The 16,366-nt window shown below is 47.0% G+C and overlaps 1 long non-coding RNA gene across 2 annotated transcripts in view; it reads right to left on the bottom strand.

Annotated features, from left to right (window-relative positions):
• The window catches only part of LOC103347828 (uncharacterized), a 316,501-nt gene that overhangs the window by 24,681 nt on the left and 275,454 nt on the right, over positions 1-16,366 (bottom strand). Inside the window, exon 7 of one of the 2 annotated variants that reach the window (XR_011386759.1) lies at positions 15,623-15,732. This is a non-coding gene — a long non-coding RNA (uncharacterized lncRNA). Of the gene's footprint in view, positions 1-11,610; positions 15,733-16,366 lie in introns of those variants that run through there. The other variant, XR_011386758.1, reaches the window with a different exon arrangement.

The following is a 16,366-nucleotide window of genomic DNA, read 5'->3' as shown; positions in this document are numbered from 1 at the left end:
AAGGAAGAAATACAAGCTCATGTTACAAAGAGTATTTCCCTGGTTTATCAGCTCTCCCCCTCTCAGCTCGAGCTCAGACGGATTTCTCAGTTCTCAGCTTTTATTCCTCTGATCAAAGTGCCTGAGGCAGTGAGCGCCAGGAGGGCTCAAGCATCTCTAGCAGAGTGCAACACTCCCCTCTTCTGCACCTGTTTTAAGAACCTGGGCCCCAGGATTCTGTGGTCAGACAGGTGTGGCCAGGCTGTGCAAGGGTCTGCAAGGGCTCACCAGTCTCTGCTGGTTAGAGATGTGGAGGGCGGCTGCTCTGCCTCCATTGGGACCACATTAAAGCCCCCTTTCCTTTCTTTGTCCCTCTCTTCCCCACTCAGCTCACTTAATCGCTCTTTTCTCTCCAATGAATTAAATGCAGCAAATCCATGAGCAGGATTTCTCTCTTCAAAGGATCAAATAACCTTTCTTTTTTTTTTCCTCCTTTAAAATAAAAACTTTTTTTTCCCAAACTGCAAAAGGAAAACACGCAAACAGACTTGCAGTTAAAGGTGAGACAAAGAAAAGTTGCAGTAAAGTAATTTCAACTTGAGAAGTAGAGCAGTTGAATCCCAGGAAAAAAAAAAAAAATGTATATTCAGCAATATGGTGCTTCCCTACAAATTAATTAACCCAAAGTGCTTGTTTAATTAGTGCGAGGGGTAGGGAATTGAGTAGCTAACAATATCTCTCACCCGGTTTAGAATTATGTGCACAAAAGAATTTCCTCTTCCTCTCCAAGAGGGAAGACAGCTGCCCCCAGTGATCAGGAATCAGCAGGTGCCTCTTGGCTAGAGAGGAATTTTCCAAGGAGGTGGGTCGCCATGGAGGTGGCCTTTTGGATGCATCCCCACTGACCCCCTGCCTGTTGGCCTGTTGGCATAGGTGGCCTTCCCAGAGTGAGGGCAGGCAGGGGCCGCTGGGCTTTGCTCCTGAGAAAGGGGCCCCAAGAGACTCTGGCAAGTGGCTCTCTGGGTCCCTCAGTCCTTCCCACCCCCACTTCCCATCCCCATGCTGCAATGTTTTTAGTTTCTTTTTTTTTTTTTTTTGAATTTGTAAAAACTTTGAACAGGTAATACACTTTTTTATGGGATACAGTGCAATATTTCAGCACATGTGCGTAATGTCAACTGATCCAATCAGGCAATTAGCTTTTCCATCTCTTGTTCTTTAGGCTGGGAGCCGACTAGCTCCTCTTTCCGTTCTTTAGAGAGAATACATTATCGTGAGCCATAGTCTCCTATTGCGCTGTGGGTTTTCTGCTTCTGATGCAAGTATGGGCATTTATCCCCTCTCAAGGCAGTAGGAGAACTTAAGTCTCTGAAGTGCCCTGAGGGCTACTGTTTAAGACGCTGGTTTAGCCCCTTTGCTGCTGCTCTAATGAAACACCGGAGACTCGGTAATTTCTAAAGAAAAGAAGCTGGGGCAGATGTTCAGCACAGCAGTTGAAATAATACTCAGGATACCCACGTGCCATATTTGAATGCTTAGGTTCAGGTCCGAGCTCCACTTCTGAATCCAGCTTCTCACAATGCGCACCCTGGGAGGCAGCACGTGGTGGCTCTGGTGGTGGGTCCCTGCCACCCATGTGGGACACTGGGATGGACTTCCAGTCTCTTGGTCTCAGTGTATTCCAACCTCAGCTGTTGCAGGCATTTGGAGAATGAACCAACAAAGATCTCTCTTTCTCTCTTTTTTTCTCCCTCCCTTGCCCCCTACCCAAATCTATGATTTTCAAATGAGTGAAAATAAATAAATCAGTAAATTGTTTTAAAAGAGAACAGTTTTTGGCTCATAGGTCTGGAGGCTGAGACGTCCGAGAGCATGGTGCTGGCTTCTGGAGAGGGCCTTCCACTGCGTCAGTCCATGGCAGGGGGCATGACAAGGCAGCCAGGGCAAGCGTGCTGGCTCCCATCTCCCTTCCCTTTCTTCTAAAGCCATTGACAGCACATGGGCCTCACCCCTATGACATCATCTAACCCTAGTCACTTCCCAAGGCCCCATCCCCAAATAACGTGAGCACATAATTTGGAAGCTAGCATCTAACACATGAACTTTGGGGGACATGTTTACACCATACAGGCTCTGTGACTTGTACTGTCACAGGGGTCTTTGCAGTGGAAGTGATAGGGGAGTAGGGTGGGTGACATTGGAGGCATTATTTTCCTTTTTTTATAGAGACTCTTTTGGTATCTGATGAGGCCTATGGATTCATTCTCAGAGAAATGCTTCACGCACAAAATAAAATGCATAGGCTTACAAACGAAGCTAATTGTACTGAGAATGCATATATCAAAATACAAACAAAATATATTTGTAGTATAGTCATATATGCACATCCTTATTAACTTTTTAAAAAGCAAAATCTACTGTATGATTAATAACTGTCATACACTTGAAGTATAGCAACCAAAACCAACTAAATACTCAATCATCACATGTTATGATTGTACACTATCATAACAATCATAAGATATTAGAAATACTTGAATCCTACTGTTGGCAAACTACAGACATTGCCGAAGCTAGAGGTTTGTTACATTCAAATTTGAAGAAAATGCTACAACTGTAAGTGAGAAAAGCTCAAGATGGATCTTTTTCCAATCCTGGTTCCTAACCTCTCTCCCCATCTGCACACGAGAATAATAAGAGCACCCACTTCACAGGCTTGCTGTGGCAATGGAGTGATTCAGTATCAGTAAAGTCCAGGCCAGCGCCTGGGACACAAGAGGCATTCAACAAATGTAACTTTTAATAATAGAATGACATATTCCTCCCAGTCACTACTGCCCCCCTATCATTACTGCTACCACCAAAGACAGCCCAAACTCTCCACCCCTCAAAGCCTCCAGACACAGCCTCCTGCATAGAGATGCTGCAGGCCCTCAGAAGGGCCAGGCTCTAGTTCCCAAGGCAGCCAAGTCCCAGGCACTGTATGAGGTCCCCCTGCCTCCCCATGAGAAATGACAGGGCAGTCCTTCATCAAAAGGAATCAGTCAACCTCAGAAAGAAGATGCACCCTTGGAGGAATCCCTGGGAGAAGTTCTGGCAGATCCCCAGATCTGCCTCCACAGGAGGGGTGCTAAGTCTTTCCTGAGCCCCTGGGTGCTGTTCTGAGAGTCCCTTTCTGCCTGGCCTCCCACTTTGTCATCTCTTCCCTGTCTAGAGCAGCCAAGCTTGGTGCCTCACACCCAGGAGAACTAAGCAGTCTCCAGACCAATCAAGAAACTGCTTCCTATGGGCAACCCACATGCATCTCCAGCCTCTGGTTTCAGACAATGATTTCAATTGCCAGAAAAAAAAAATAATTCATGCAAATCAGGGCCAAATTGAAAATCTGTTCATCACTTCTTCTGGTGCCTGGGGTCCCTTGTTGGGGAATTTTTAAATGGCTCAGCTCATCTGAAGCCAAAGAAGAGAGAGGAGACAGATGGAGTCATGCATTTTTACAGAGATTCTTAAGAATTGTCCTTGTGGAAACCCCCTCTGCCCATCCATGCTGCAGTGGGGAAGTCTCATTCCATGACCCGTTCTTACTAAAGATATTTCTCCCTGCACCTGACAGCTTGGGTATGCTTCTGCAGGGACCCACTGGCACAGTGGCCTTGTCTCTCACACACTGGCTCAGAAACATCCGAGGCTTGCTTACAAAAAAAAAAAAAAAAAAAAAAAAAACTTTCTGCTGCCCAACAAAATGCATGAGCCTTGGTTCTAGTAAGAGAATGGCCACCAACAGTGGGGCTTCTTGTTAATTTAAAGCTGAGTCCAGCCAAGAGGTAGAAAAACTGGGGCAAGCCAGGCTTTGCCCAACGCACTCATCTCCTGCCTGCCTGGAAGGCCTGATGTGATGAGCCCCAGGGATTCCCTTTGCCTGTGCTCTTCCAGGCAGAGTCTTGTGGTGTTGAATTTGGAAGCAGAATTTGACTCGATGTCTGGTCTTCAAATACTCTGCAAAGGGAGCAGGGTTCTCAGAAGCTGCCCTGGGGACCATGATCACTCGGCAAGGCCTGCCCCTCACGTGGCATCATTATTCAGGGCTACCCAAGGAAGCGGAACCAATGGGATGCAGATATGTGTATAGAGAGAAAGGAATATATTTTAAGGAAGTGGTTCATGGGTGTAGGCGAGGCAGGCTAGCAATCCAGGTAAGATGTTGATGCTGCAGCCTTCAGTCTGGGTCCCACAGAGCAGCAGACTGGAAGCTCAGGCAGGATTTCTATGGATTCTGAGGTCTTAAGGAGAATCTCTGTCTCTGTTCCTAAGGCCTTCAACTGATTGAACAATGCCAAGCCTATGGTAGAAAAGAATCTGCTTTGCTCAATATCTGTGATATAAATAGAAATGCTAACCTGATTGTCACACAGTGAAAACATGCATTGACTTATCACACTGTTTCCTATAGGTATGTACAATCAAAATAATAACTTGGAAAATGCTTTTTATTCACATTTTAACAGACTTTCATAGCCCATCTATTACTGTTTGACAAAATGACTGGGAACCATAGCCTAGCCAGTGTCACATAAACTAACCATCACTCTCAGCATGCCCTGGCCACTCCCCGGACACACACCTGGTCACTCCGTCCCTTGTACCAAAAACAGTGCAGCTTCCTCTCCCTGAGCACACACTTACCCACAGCTCTGTGTTCCTGCCACACTGCCCCTCCCTCATAAAGCACCCCTAGCCCATCCTTGGCTGTGACACCTGCCATCACCGTCCAGTACCCTACTCCATCCTCGTCCCTCTGATGGAGTCTTCCCAGGCTTCTCTCGACCAACTGCTGCTCCTCCCAGGACTCCTGAGCTCCAGCTATCCACTGCACAGCATCTGCTTTTCATCCCACATCTCCTGAACCACCCCTTCCTTTCCCTATCCTCACTTGTGAATCAAGAGATCCGTACACACTCCTCCCCCTCCCACCGAGGGAAGATACAGTGCAAACGCCTGGATTGTGGGTACTTTCTCTGCCAGGAAACCACAATGGTGGCACATGTTGGATTAAAAAGCAAACCAATAAAATCAGAGCAGCAGTGCCAGCAGGATCAGATGAAGAAGGTGACCTCACTGTAGATAAATACATTAAATGGCTCCCGCCCAAGCTAATCTTCTGGCCCTGGGATGGGCGGTGCTTCTGGACTGCAGCTGGGGCTTCCAGCAGGCGTCAGGACAACACTGAGGGAGGACTGAGTGATTCACTCAAAGGAGACCTCGCCAAACAGATGAGTTCAAAGTTCTGCTTTTAATCGATTCCGTGTGTGATATCACTGGGCAGCATTTCCTCCAAAGATAAGGCACCATTGATTATCACACAGGGAGAGAGGCAGCCCTGAGGAACAAGGGCCCATGGCAGAGCCAAAGGCCAAAACAGCACTAAGAGGGGCGCTGGCTACTCTTTGCCAGGGAGAACGCAATTCCCGGCTCAGATTCCCACCTGGCAGGCAGGAGGGCCCAGGGCCTCCATACAAGGAACAGGCCCCCAGCTTGGACGCAGCAGAGGCAAATACACAAAGAGCAGGGACGTTGCTTTATAACGGAGTGTGGCAGGTCTCAGTGTCTGCTGCATTTCTGGGTCATTGTTGATATTGCAGAGCATGGAAAAATACCATATCCTGTGCCAAATGCTATGGAAATAGCACCCAGCCCTGGATCCTGCTTGTAGGGGCACACACTCCAGTGGAGAAGAAAGATACTGGGCAAGTATTACACACAATTGCCCAGAGGATCAGCCAAGTGACACCACAGGAGTGAGAGACTTTTCCCTGCTAACAGGTGGAAGGGACTACACAAAGGACGGCTCATCTGTTGACAGAAGGCTTCCAGCACTGCCTTTGCTCCTTGGTCCTCCCTGCTCCAATTTGGCCCCCAGAGCCTCCGTCCAGCCTGGCAAGGGCTGGCACTACATCTTGAACCGGATCAGGTGTCCCTGCAATATGCCTCCTTTGTGACTGGTGCTGCCACCCCAGCACCACTCCCCACACAGCTTGCCACACTATGTTTTCATTGTCATTTAGTTGCCTGTCTCATCCAGAAAAACATGAGACCTTGTGCTCACAGCTCTGAGTGCTGCCTGTTTAATTTGCTTTTCCAGAAACTTCCCCAATAACAATAGCTGAGATTGTTTGAGGGCATCATTCATCACATGTTGCTAAGCACTGGGCAAACATTGGCTCCCTTAGTCCTCACAATAATCACTTAAGTTTGGCATTAGGAACCCCATCATGCAAATAAGGCACCACCTGAAGTTCAGAAAATCCATATAATCAGCCCAAGATCACACAGCTTGGGACCAGATTCACACTTGGAACTGCCCCAGGTTTCCATATGTGCTAAGCCGGGTTCACCTGGAGTGAGACCGTGTTCTCTGTAGATGCAAAGGAAGCATAGTTTCTGCTTCTTGCCAGCTGTAGCAAGGATCCAGAGAGCTCTGAGCGCTCAGCAGGTGCGCAAGGAAGCAGGATGTGCAGTCATGACTGAAAGCTCCCGGTGGTGGGGCTCCTAAGTCCACTGGATCCTTTGTGAGGAAGTAAAGGCAGTGCCAGACCCCACCAGTCTCCACCAAGAGGAAGGAAAAAGCCTACACCAGGAAAAGTGGGGGCGGGGGGAGGCAGCCAAATACAGTGAAGGGTGCAGAAATGTCAATCAATGCCCCACCCCAAGGTTCTACACATTCCTCCGGCTCATCAGGGCTTCTCCCTGAAACTCAGGGCCAACTGCTTGCACCAAGTTCCAGGGCCTGCCCCAGCCCCTACTGGGAGTGGGCAAGGAACAGAGAGAGAGAGCATGTCACAGGTGAGGGTCAGGGCAGACATAGACAGGGAGGGAGCCAAGGCTCAGAAGCGACAAGTGATTTACCCGCTGTGATACGGTAAGCCTTCGGTGGGGGATGTGCAAAGACAATTGTCCCTGCTGTGGCTGTGAAGGGATGAGTCTCCCTGAAGAGCCACTTCAGCCTCCTGCTACTCCCCTGTGGAAAACTGAGAGAGGAGTTTGTCATCACTGAAAGCAAGAAAAGTAGCCTGCTCATTTCATCACAAAAACTCCAGCGAGCCCATGGCAAATGGCCTCAATTCTTCCTTCCACCTGATTTATATTGAAGCCATTGTTCACCCTGATGGTGTTCAATATATCACTGGAATGAACACCGTGCATCTTGGTATTTCACCCTCCAAAGCCTCATAGAAAAATGGATGCTAATGAAGAGACCTTCCGTGTTTTCCTAAGAAGGCTATCACCTCTGATAATACAGAGTGCTCCAGCAGATCAATAAAGGCAATAAATCAATGCAATTTATTAAATACAACAAGCACTTTCCTAGACAAGCGCTCAGGAAGAGTCCAGAAAAGCACGTCATAGGCACTCGGCATGAGAAAAGGTGCTGGTGCCTATGAATAAAGGCCCAACAAATAGCCCAAGAAGAGATTTATAGCCAGGGACAGTGGTGCTCATAACTGCCCCACCCCAATCTGGCAGGGCTCTCCCTGCAGAGATGACCATCAGCACTCCACAGACCAAATCCCATTCTCCACTCTTTCCACAGAGATGCTCAGATGGGTCCCTGGGACAGAGTTAGCAAGTGTTCGGGTGAACAAGGCCAAGTTCTGCTGGGTGAAGACAAGCACAAGAGAGGTGATAATGAACATGGTGAGTCGCAGATGGGAATTAGTCTTTGTATCTTCCCAGAGAAGATGCAGGGATTGGCTCTCCACGCAGGGGTCTAAAAGCCCTTCCAAAGGCGAGCCTGCATCCCTACACTGCTCTTGACGCTTAGTGATGCTTGGGCAATTCACTGGTATAGGTAGACTGCTAGGTTTCACTTCCTCTATAAGCAAGCGATCCTACAACAGCTGCAGCTCTGTGGAAGGTGAGAACATACCTCTCAGTCCCAGCTCCATTTTAACCCCCTCCCCATAAGACCACCAGGGAAAGAAGAGTAGAGCAGCTGTGGGGCCATGGTGCAGATTCACAGGTGCTCAAAACCCAGCCTGGGTGAAGGCTCCTCCCCAGGCAAGGAACTTTATAAAAAACATTCTCCCTTCCTGTCCATCTTGCTCTCTTTGTCTCCACCTGTCTATCTCACATACCCTCCCTCCACCCATCCATGTATCCATCTATCTCTCTATTCATCCTGCCACCAGTCTACCCACTCTGCAAACACTTGCCAAGAGCCCCACTACATGCAGACTCTGTGGGAAAACAGAAACAGAAGATCTCTCAAGGATTCAGAGTACAAAACAAGTGAAAAGATCACCTCATGACCAATGATCCCATGAACAGCCTGAATTCCACAAGCTCCTAGGTCCTCACCTCGGCTGTGTATTCTTGGATAAGTTACTAACAGAAATAACAACGATGCCTACCAGTTAGGTTCCTCATGAAGATTAAATGAGATAATGGGGTCTTTCTCGGAGGAAGGGAAAGTATACTGTCTGCAGCACAAGGAAACTTCGGTTGGGACAGGGACACACTTTTACTGAAAACAGACATATCTTTTAGGAAAAGCAACCAAACAACAAACTCATAATTTCACAATGACGACTATGTAAGATAAATCTTAGTTTACACAGAGGGAGGAAGTTACACGCAATGGCATTTACCATTCAAGGGGTTATGTGCAGAATATATAAGAATCTCAACAAATCAATAGCAGATTCTTAAAAATAGAAAAACAGATAACAGATTTGAACAGGAACCTGTAAAAGTAGGTATCAAAAGTCTCAATATGAAAAATATGCTGAAGTACATTGATAATTCCCAGATGGCTGAATGGAAGCAATGATAACCCTCAGTGTTAATAAGGGTGCAAAATGATGGAAAGTTGCATACTTGGCAACTTGTATGTAAGGTACTCTATCTTTAGCACTATAACAATTGGAAAACCTATTTACCACTACTCACTAAAGTTGATGGTATTTGTAATTTATAACCCAGTAGTCCCTAAATGCATACTCAGTATAAGGGTGCTTCAGTATGTGTGAACAAAAATCACTAATATTCCCAACTACCAAAAACTTAGAGTAGTCAAAATGTCCAGGAACGGTAGAATAAACAATGTGCTGTAAACACACAATACATAGCAATGCAAATGAGTGAACCACAGATATATACAAAACCAGAGGTAGATCTTTCAAATATAAAACTGAATTATAGAAGCCAGGCTGCCTTAGTCCCTTCACGACGCTATGACAAAAAAAAGAAAGAAAGAGAGAGAGGAGGTGGGGGGAGGGAGGGAGGGAGGGAGGAAGGAAGCCGGAGACTAGGTGAAGAAACACATTCCATATAGTTCCAAAGACTGGGAAGTGCAAGATCATGGCCCTAGCAGATGCAGTGTCTGCTGAGGGCTGCTCTCTGCTTCCAAGGTGGCACCCTCTTGCTGCAAACTCACCCAGTCAACGGTGCGAATGTTGTGTTGGTAGCTAGAGATGCAGGAGGGCAAAAGGTGGAGCTACTTCTCTCCTTGCATGAGACAGGGATCCCACCCATGAGGCTGGAGCCCTTCTGGCCTAATGACTTCCTAAGCGTGCCACCTCTCAATCCTCCGGCATGGAGGATTAAGTTTCAAATGACTTTTGTAGGAGGCATATACATTAAAACACACACAAAAAATTATAGCCTGCATCTGATCTCATTTGTATCATGAGCAAACACAGGCAAACAAAACCATTGTTTGAAAGTTAGAACCGAACAGAAAGTTACCTCCAGAAAAGCAGGAGAGATCAAACAGCAGAAGGGTTTCCATGGTCCTGATCCTGTTTCTTGACCTGAGTGTTCATTTTGTTGATTTGTACAATGAAATTTCTTGATTGGTTCATTTATGCTTCCTATGCTTTTTCATATACCTATTATAGTCACAATATCTACAAAGCCTGCAAAGTTTTTAAATATTAATATATGGTTGGATGATTATAGAAAAATTGTGAGAATAATGACTAAAACGATGACAGAGCTAATTAACTCTACAAGATGCAGATCCTATTCAGCACACTTTACAGAAATTGTCTCAATGGTCACAACAATCCCATGAGGTACATTATACCTGTAGCTCCATTTTACAGATGAGAAAACCAAGACAAGGAAAAGTTAAGTTACTTGCCTAGTGACATGCAGGTAGTTAGCAGCAAACCCAAGATTCCAACCCAGGCAATCAAGCAGTGAGGCCTCTGACCTGGACATCACACCACACTGCCCTCATGCAAAGGACTAGCATGATACCTGGCACGTAAGTCACGCTTGCTCAGTGTCGACTCCCACAGTCATCAATCATTTGCTGCATTCTGCTCTGAAACCTGCCTGTCATTCATCACTCCTCTTCCAGTCGGTTTTGTGTTTTGGCTTAGAGACTCCTTCCTTCCCCTGAAGTCATGCTCCCCCATTTCAATAAATCTGAAGAGGGACCTAGGAGATATCCAAGGTAGAACAGCACCGCTTTTTTTTTTTTTTTTTTTTTTTTTTTTTTTTTTTTTTTTGACAGGCAGAGTGGACAGTGAGAGAGAGAGACAGAGAGAAAGGTCTTCCTTTGCCATTGGATCACCCTCCAATTGCTGCCGCTGCAGCCGGCGCACCGCGCTGATCTGATGGCAGGAGCCAGGATCCAGGTGCTTTTCCTGGTCTCCCATGGGGTGCAGGGCCCAAGCACCTGGGCCATCCTCCACTGCACTCCCTGGCCATAGCAGAGAGCTGGCCTGGAAGAGGGGCAACCGGGACAGAATCCGGCGCCCCAACCGGGACTAGAACCCCGTGTGCCGGCGCCGCAAGGTGGAGGATTAGCCTATTGAGCCACGGCGCCGGCTTAACAGCACCGCTTTTTGAAACATACCACAAATGCCCAGGCTGGTTTCCTGAGATATTACCCACAAGCTCTCAAGGTGAGACTTGGGTGCACTTCAGCATGGCCGTCTCAGGGAGACCACCAGGTTTTCAGCCTAGGGGTGATGTGTTAACATGGACTTGGGCTTCCTCTAGGTCTTGCACGAGCCTGAACACTGCAGGTGGTAGGATCACAGGAAAAGCCTGCTCTAAACAGTGGGCATCTTCCCCTCCTAGGAGGAAGCCAGAGGTGGATGATGCAAGTGCATTCAGAATGAAGCAGTGGAAGAAAAAAAAATGGTTCACAAATGTTAGGCAAAGCAAGAAGATGCACTCCTGGTCCCGGGCCTTGAGGCTGTTTCCTGAAATAAGCTCAAGCTGCATCTGCTCCCAGGAAACATCACTGTTTGAGATTATGGGGTCAGCCACTGGGGAGTCAAACCCTCTGAGCTCCCCCAGAACATTCTGGGAAGCCTGGCTAATTTGTCATGTCCAAGCCACTTATGATTCCGAACAACTTCACAGTCCTTTCGGCACTAGATGTGTTTATAATCATCGCAGCAGCCTGTTTGATTATGACCAGTGGGCCTGCTCATGCTAGGTGGCATGCTGCTAGAAGTCCCTTTTCCCCAGCTGAGAACACCCACAAAGTTGCATAGAGAGGCAGGGCCAGGAGGCAAACATATTGGAGACCAGCCTCCTCCCTTTGAGGCCCTGCCTCCTATGGAGAAATTTCACCCAAGAAATGTCCCCATGGGACACCTGTGGGGCCAGCGCCAGCACCTTCAAGCTGTGGGGACAGGGTGTCCTGCTTGCGAGCTGCCATTGCTGGAAGCTGGGGGGCAGGGGCAGAGCCCCCCCACCCACAGACCTCCTACAGGCGAGGTGATTTCCCATGCACATTATTAATGAGCTTCATCCTCAAGTTATTCTGGCTGCATGTGGAGCTCAGAGAACCGGGGAGCACAATTTGGCAGGCAAGATGGGCTTGAAAATACAGCACTTCCCCAGCCTCTTCATAAAAAAACTGGGGGATCCTAATATCAAAGAGGAAATGGGGATGGGGGGTAGTAGGAGAAAACAAGGGTTAGGAAAAGCAAAATGTGGAAATGAAATCTAAAAGAAATGCCTTTTTTTTTTTTTTTGAGAACTATACTCATGTATATATGCATTGAGTTGCATTTCTGTTCTGCTCTGTTCCTCCCAGCCTGGGGGCCGCTCTCTTGCCAGAAAGGATTTTGTGTTCTCTGCCCGGTCAACAACTGCAGGTCCTTCGGTGATACCCAAGTCATTTCCGAAGTTTCCCCAGATCTCAGAGCACTTTTCCTCCTGGACATCTCTTCCTAGTAGTCATTTGGCACCTCATTCATTTAATTATTCATCAAAACAGATATAGATATCTTGCTGTGCAAGTAATTGTGGCAGGCACTAATCCCAGGCTTAGATAAGTCAGCTTGCCCTGTGGGGGTCTTGTCTTTTTCAAGGGGTTGAGTTCCCACGAGTAGGAAGTTCACAGCCATGCTGCTCAAAGCCTAGCATGATGCATGGCACATACCGGCTCCTTGGTGGTGACCGCTGGATGACCTAATCGGACTCAGCATGGTGGGCAGTGGCCTTGCTTGCTCTTGCCCACTGACCCCAACAGGATATTATCCACAGCATCATCTACCATCTTCCCAGGGGGCAACTGGGGGCTGAGGACTGGTCCCCCAAGGGGGAGGTTCTTGGATGTACGTTTGCTTTTGCTGGGTAAGGATCAAACCTCTGAAGAGCTACAACTAAAGCCACAAATATCACTGTACTCCTATAGATACCCTGTCAGGAAGGGTGCCTCTGGAGGACCAGGCCAGAGATGGGAGGAGTGGGGAGAAGAGCCATGGACAGCTAAAGACAGGCTGGGTGCTCTCAGAGAAGACTTTTAAAAAATGTTTATTCATTTATCTTTAAAATCAGCGTGACAGAAATAGAGAGATATTCCATCCACTGGCTCCTTCTCCAAATGCCCACCAAAGTTAAAGCTGGGTCAGGTTGAGGCCAGGAGTCAAGAACTCCATCCAGGTCTCCCACATGGGTGGCAGAAACTTGAGTACCAGAGCCATCCCTGCTGCCCTCCAAGTCATTAGCAGGAAGCTGGATAGGAAGTAGAGGCAGAGGTAGGAGTCAATCCCAGGTATCCCAATACGCGTTTCCCAAGGGGAGGCTTAACCCACTGCACCACAACACCTGCCCTGGGAAAAGATGTGGTTGCAGTAAATAATGAAAGAAGGATCACAAGAAGGATGGATGAACGGGGAGCTCTGTGGGATGAGAGGGAAGAAGGGATCATGACCTGGGCCCTACCCTGCCCTGCTCTGCCCCTTTAAGAAACCAAAGGTGTCTTGGAAGAATAACTCATTTCTCATCAGGATGGAATGGCAGAGCTATCTCAATCCCACTTCAGGGAAGAGTCCAGAGATCAAGCAACACCCTGCTCATAGATGTTCACAAAGGAGGCTGGCCACCTGTGACACATGGCATAGTCGCTCTCTCTCCAAGTATAGCCACTTTCCAATCAAGCCCTCTTCCCCCTGTGGGGCTCTTGCCTTTTCCAAAGGGCTGAGTTCCCACAAGTAGGAAGCACAGCAAGTTCACAGCCATGAGGCACAATCTTCACGACTCATATAGATCCCTGTTGTGCGTCTCCATGCGGGTACAACTGGCTTCCACACATTGAGTGGCAGCTCCCATGGGATACCAGAGATGTAAAGGGAGCCTTTACAGGAGAACTTACTGGTTATAAATACAAAAAGAGGAAATCTTGTCATTACGATAATGATTCATTTACAAAAAGAGAAGGGAAAGAAACACATTAGTACACCAAGAAAATCATTGTTCCCTGACCAAAATATTTTCCAGAAGTTTCTATGATGCATCAATTACTCTGCAAGCTGCAATGAGCAGAACGAGTGAGCTATTTTAAGCCTGGAGTTTAGGGATGTCCACCCAGACTCACCAGGTGCTCCAATATCATAGGCATAGGGTGGTCACTACTTCTCTTGAGGCAAAGCAGACCACTGCCAACTTTACAAAGGAGTGAAGCAAAATGTCCAGATATAAGCCATTCCAGGGGCTGGGCAATGCTATGAGCATCTGGATGATGAAAAATACTATTTTCTATATTTTCCTGCTATATCCAGGTTTCTCCACTTCAGGAGGGAGGGAGGCAGTCAGACATGTTGTTTCTGTTGCAAGATAGGACAAAGCGGTAGCCTCTTGGCCAACATAAAGACATGTGGATGGACCTGGACCTCAGCCCTCACCCCTTTCTAGATCACTTCAGAGAGCTTGAATGAGGCTTTCTTCTACTGGTGGGCACCTTACTCCAACTGCTTTCTGCAAGGAAGCACACACACACACACACACACATCACTGTGGCATACACACATCACTGCAGCAGCGAGTGCATCAAAATGAGACATGACCCAAGCCACATCTGACGTGAGAGGATCTCTTAGTTGCATTTTACAAACATCAACAACTGTAAGCTTTTCTTTGCATGAAATTAAAATCTAGATTGCTAAATCTAGCAACAACCACGCATCATACTCTGTTTTTCTTTTTTTGCCCCACACAAAAATCTTCTGTGCCAAGCAGGGCTCTGGGTGATGGAAAAGCTTCCTATTTCTTCCCTACTCTAGCCACAAAGGTTCACCCTAGAGCAAGCATGGATCTGTCAGCTTTCTTTCCTGGAAAGGTTGTAGTCAGGGTTAAATAACAAGTGATTACAAAGTGCCTTTCTCTTTGAAATGAAATTAATATTAATGCAATTATATGCTGATGGCTTCCGAGCTCTGCTGGAATAGATCAACATTGAAGCCTTACCATTTAACAAAAATGAAGGCATCCTGCAATACGACAAGAGTGTGTTGAAAGGCAGAAGTGCACGTGGGATTTTACCATTTTTTTGTAATGACTATTTCAAGAATAAAAATCGAGGAAGAAAAAAAATATACAACTCCCTCAGTTGAAGATGTTTATTCCCCTAAAAGGTAAAAGTTGCTTTATTTTCATGAAATATTACAAATATGTTCTAAAGTCACTGAATTCCTTAGCTACCTCACCCAAAATCATTGTTTTATGGAGCTTTTAAGGCCTTAAAAATCTAGCACTGTAGCTAAAATAGAGCCATTCCCCACACAACAGGATTGTAAACAGGATGTGAACAGAAGAAAGAACTTCTTCAGTGCAGTCCCAAGCTCCTGGCCATTTCTGGCAGCCCAGATGGTGAGACTGAGGGCAGCTAGACAGCACAGCTTTGCCTGCTCCAGCTGAGCCCCACATTTAGAATCAACCCTTTGAGTCTCCGTCTGTTCAGAATGCCAGGGCTAGTAGGGACCCCAGTGGTCCTCCAGGTGAACCCCTGCTAAGACGCAGCTGCAAAAATGCAAATCCAGAGGCTCATTCAGGGCCATACAAATAGTCCTTGGCCAAATTTTGGCCCAATGCAAGGCTCCCATATGCCAAGCCTGGTACCCCATCCATCACTCAGCTATGGGTTGCATTGTGTCCATCTTCCGAAAGGGTACGTTGGAGACCTAATCCCCAGCATCACCAGTGATGACTTTATTTGGAGGTGTTTGCAGAGGCAATCATGTTAAAATGAGGTCTTGGAGGTGAGCCCACCTCCAGTATGAGAGTTGTCCTTATGGAAAGGAGAAATAGATATGCGTGGAGAGAAGGTGGCAGGAGGCAGGGAGACAATGGCCATCTCCCAGCCAAGGATACGGGCTTTGACCAGTCCTTCACTCACAGCCGTCAGAAGATGATGTCAACATGAATCTTTCCTGAAGTTTCAATCTCCCAGCTGGCAGTACTATGTCAGGACAGTGCTTGCAAATTTGTACACCAAAGATCGACCATCTGCAGGAGAGCAGGTGCCCATGTTAATGTCTGTTTATCTGTTGGTACTTCACTACAAAGGAATACATAAAAATAAGTTTCCTTAAAAGTATCTTTTGCAAATGTGAGCCCTTAAAGGACTCGACCTTGGTCCAACCCTAAGGATAGGCCCCCTGTGAAGTAGATACCACTACTAACTCCATTTTAGTGATGAGGACATTGTGATACAGAACGGTTGCAGAAACTGCCAGAGGATAACCGCTTAGGAAGTGGCTGATGATTCCAAACCCAACTCTTTGGGGTTCCAGTGCCAAAGTTCCCAAGGACTACACTACACTTGAGGTAGTGAGAGGCCCATCGCTAGTAGTATCCAAGCAGAAGCTGGAGGACCAGCAGTGAGAGACACTTTCTAAGAAATTCCTTCCCTTGCAGGAGAGGGGTGTGGAACATCTTTTGAGACCCAGCTGGCCTTGAACTCCTTGCAGTTTACAATATCACAATCACTGCCAGTTTGAGTAGCCAAGGGGAATTTCCAAGAGGAAATAAGATGATAATGAGAGCCAAAATCAGAGTAGACAAAAGGAAATTTATGATGGGGGTGGGAGATTTCAGTAGAGTGACAGAAAGTAAGGTACTAACAATTTTGAATTCTTGG

Source organism: Oryctolagus cuniculus, chromosome 2 (genome assembly GCF_964237555.1).
Source record: "Oryctolagus cuniculus chromosome 2, mOryCun1.1, whole genome shotgun sequence".
NCBI classification, from domain to species: domain Eukaryota; kingdom Metazoa; phylum Chordata; class Mammalia; order Lagomorpha; family Leporidae; genus Oryctolagus; species Oryctolagus cuniculus.
The sequence above is the reverse complement of the archived record's forward strand: the minus strand, read 5'-3'. Positions and strand labels throughout refer to the sequence as shown.